Genomic DNA, 4060 nt, shown 5'->3' on the forward strand with positions numbered 1-4060 from the left:
ATTATTAACAGCTTTGGTTAATTTGCTTGGCTCTCCAATCAATATTACAGTTACCATTAGTCAGGAAATAAAAGGATTAATTACATTGGGAAAATCTGCTGTCAAGGACCTCTCTAGAATACTGAAGAGCAATGATGTCATTCTGGAGACTAAGGTGCACCTGATTCAGGCCATAGTCTTCTCAATCACTTCCTATGAACCAGGAAGCTGCATAATGGCTAGGGATGACAGATGGAGAATTGATGTCTTTGAGAGTGGTGCTGGAGAAGAGTATTGAAAGAACTGCTAAGAGAACAAGTAGGTTTGCCTGGGAGAGGGTGAAACCAGGCTGCTTCTTGCAGGCAAGAATTCTGAAGCTCCATCTGACATATTTAGGGCATATTTCAAGGAGGGACAAGTCCTTGGGGAGGGACATCATGCTTGGGATGGTGGAGGTACAGTACAAGAGAGGAAGACCCTCAATGATATGGATTGATTCACTGACTTGGGTAATGTGGGTAAGTGTGTCAGAGATAGTAAAGTTGACAGAGGATAGAGTAGAGTTCATAGCTATTGTATATAGGGTCGCCATGAGTCACAAATGACTCAACAGCACATAACAACAGCTTAGAAGAGTAGTGACTTACATGGGATGTATGATATGTGCATAAAAAGTGAGTTGAGTTGGCAGCAAAACTTGCAGTTAACTATGCCACCTACGTTCTCCTTAATATCTGGATAAAATATGAACCTGCATTATGGCTGTGATATTTGATATTACTGTGTTCTAGTATTGGGGGATGACATTTTGAAAAAAATGGAGGTATGCTTCTAAAGTAATATGGGCAGAATTAGAACTCTTGGCCAGAAGACCAAGTATTGATCATTTGATACTTTTCCCCTTGAACCTTTGGAACACCAAGACCAGAAGACCATTGAGGTACAGGAAAATGTTAGTGTTAGTTTTATTTTATTGCATTATTTATAAGTGCAAGGTGTTCTGGTGGTCTAGTGCAAAAGGATGTGTGCTGCCAATTTAAAGGCAAATGGTTTGAATCCACTAGCAGCTCTTCTGGAAAAAGATGAACACTCTCCTCCACTGTAATTGACAGCCTATGAAAACCTGCTGGAGGGTCAGCTATAAGTCAGTTCCAACTTGATAGAAATGAGAGGTTCCCCCCAATTGTTTAAAATGCATATTGATATTTTATTTCAAATATATATGGTGTATTATTACCTTGTTTTTTGTCAGGTGCTACTGAGACAAGTATAACTCATAGCAACACTAAGAACAACAGATCTGAACCCTGTAGTCTCCTGTACCAAGCTCACACACTCGAACTCATTGTTGCAGTCACTGTGTCAATTCACCTGGCTCAGAGTCTTATCTCCTTTACTGCTCCTCCATTTTTGTAAGCATGATGTGCTTCCCCAAGGAATAGCCGCTGCTAGCAACATGCCCAAAGAATGTGAGACAAAACTTTGCCATCATCTTTGCTTCCAAAAAGCAATCTGGCTTTACCTTCTCTAAGATGTTTCTATTTGTTGTTTTTGTGTTTTATTTATTTTTTTTTTCAGACAGTGAGATATTCAATACTCTCCTCTAACACCACAGTTCAAAGGCATCAATTTATATTCTGTCATCCTTATTCATTATCCAGCTCTCAGCAGCATGGCAAGTTATTGAAAATACTATGGTCTGAATCAGGTGCACTTTAGTTCTCAAATTAAAATCATTGCTTCTCAATAATTTGGAGAGGCCCCTGACTTTGCTAATAAAATTCTTTTCCTGATCTCCTGACTGCTGGTACCAAGTACACGCATTGTGGATCCAAGTAAGACAAAGTCGTTGACAGTTTCAATCTTTTCTCTGTCTCTCATGATATTGCCTATCGATTCAGTGGTGAGAATTTTTGTTTGCTTCACATTGAGATGCAATCCATATTGGAGGCTTTACTGTTTGATCTTCTGGAACAAAGTCTTCCTCACTTTCAGCAAGCAAGGTTGCGTCATCTGCATACCTAAGGTTACTGAGGATTCTTCCTTCAAGAACAACAGAGACCAAATTTTTAAATAATTTTCTCAGCATAAAGATTGAATAGATAAGGGGAAAAGATACAACACTGATGCATGCTAAGATGCCAGGTAAAATGATGGGACACCACTCTACTCCTTTGTTTTGTTCTATATTGCTTAAATACAGAAATATATTCATCTTGGAAAACATATTGATGGCAGTGGATTAAGAATACTCCATGTACTATATTTCAGTGTTTACATGAAGTATTTAATACTGTAAATAGTATTTAAGGACTCTAATTATTTTTTAATTGTCTGCTGGACAAATGAATCAGACAATTGTAAAACAACCTCTTCATGTTCTCAATTGTTTGACTTTAAATATATCATTTTGCTATGTAAATATGTTGTTATTATTTTAGGTGCCATAGAGATGAGTACAACTCATAGGGACGCTATAACCAACAGATCTGAACTCTGACTTTCTGGTACCATCCACATCATCTCCAACACACTTGAATCAATTGCTGCTGTTACTGTCATTTCATCTTGTTGAAGGTCTCATGATTCCTCACCTTTCCTAGAATGATGTCCTTTTTCAAGGAATACCTCACATGCCCCAAGTATATGAGATGAAGCTTCGCCTTCCTTGCTTCCAACAAGCACTCTGGCTGCACTTTTCCCAAAATACATCTGCTGGTTCTTTTGGTAGGCCATGGGATATTCAGTGCTTACTCTAACACCATGACTCAAAGGCGTTAATTTTTCTTCTGTCTTCCTTTTTCTTTGTCTAGCTCTCAGACACAAATCAAGTGACTGAAAATACCAAGAACTAGATCAGGTTCACTTTAGTCTTCTGACTGATGTTTTGCTCCTTCCTCAGTAATCTGGAGAGGTCCCTGACAGCTAAATTTCCTAATGCAATACATCTTCTCATTTCCTAACTACTGGTAACAATTGTATTGATTATGGATCCAAGTAAGATTAAATCATTCATGTACAATATGTGAATACAGATGATAAGACAGTTTATCTCTGAGGAGAAATGATTGTTGGATAGAGAATGTGTATGTGTTTAAGAAGAGAATATTAATCAGATTAGAAAATATTTTTTATTGCTGTTGTTGAGTTGAAATGTTTTTACTATTTTAATTATGAATTAAAATTCTCATAGATAGCGTTTTCCCATCTTGCAAGATGGGGGTGGGGAGTGAAAAGGCAGATCTCAAGGAGAAGAAGCCTGAGACCAAGCCTGAAGCAAAGAAGGCAGATGCGAGTGGCAAAGCTAAAAAAGCCAAGCCCAAGGGCGTGGGTAAAACACCCAAGAAGGGGAAACCTCACTGCAGCTGCAAACCTGTTCTAGTCCGGGGAATCGGCAGGTATTCCTTATCGGCCATGTATTCCAGGAAGGCTATGTACAAGAGGAAGTACTCGGCCACCAAGTCCAGGGTTGAAAAGAACAAGGAGAAGGTTCTTGCCACTTTCATAAAGCCAGTAGATGGTGACAAGAATGGGGGTACCTGAGTGGTGAAACTGTGAAAAATGCCCAGATACTACCCTACTGAAGACTTGCCTCTGAAGCTGCTGAGCCACAGCAAGAAGCCCTTCAGTCAGCATGTGAGGAGGCTGCACATGACCCCCATGACCTTTCTCATCATCGTCATAGGGCACCATAGCGTCAAGAGAGTGGATTTCCTGAAGCAGCTGGAGAGTGACTTGCTCCTTGTGACCAGGTCTCTGACCTTCACTCTAGATCCTCTGCGAAGAACACACCAGGAATTTGTCATTGACACCTCAACTGAAGTTGACATCAGTGGTGTCAAAATTTCAAAGCATCTCACTGATGCTTACTTTAAGAAGAAGCAGCAGTATTGTGATGGGAAAGACTGGTCTTAGGGACCTCTCCAAAGTACTGAAGAGCAATGGTGTCTTTCAGGAGACTAAGGTGCGTCTGATACAGGCCATGGTCTTTGCAATCACCTGTTATGCATCAGAGAGTTGGACAATGACCAAGGAGGACAGAAGGAGAACTGATGCCTTTGAGCTGTGGTGCTGGAGAAGA

The 4060-nt window shown here is 40.0% G+C and overlaps 1 pseudogene; it reads left to right on the top strand.

Moving 5' to 3' along the window:
* Positions 1-3195: 3195 nt before the first annotated feature.
* The window catches only part of LOC102872078, a 34491-nt pseudogene continuing 33626 nt past the window's right edge, over positions 3196-4060 (top strand).

Source organism: Elephantulus edwardii, unplaced genomic scaffold (assembly GCF_000299155.1).
Source record: "Elephantulus edwardii isolate Elephantulus edwardi_28Jun2011 unplaced genomic scaffold, EleEdw1.0 scaffold00156, whole genome shotgun sequence".
Taxonomy (NCBI): domain Eukaryota; kingdom Metazoa; phylum Chordata; class Mammalia; order Macroscelidea; family Macroscelididae; genus Elephantulus; species Elephantulus edwardii.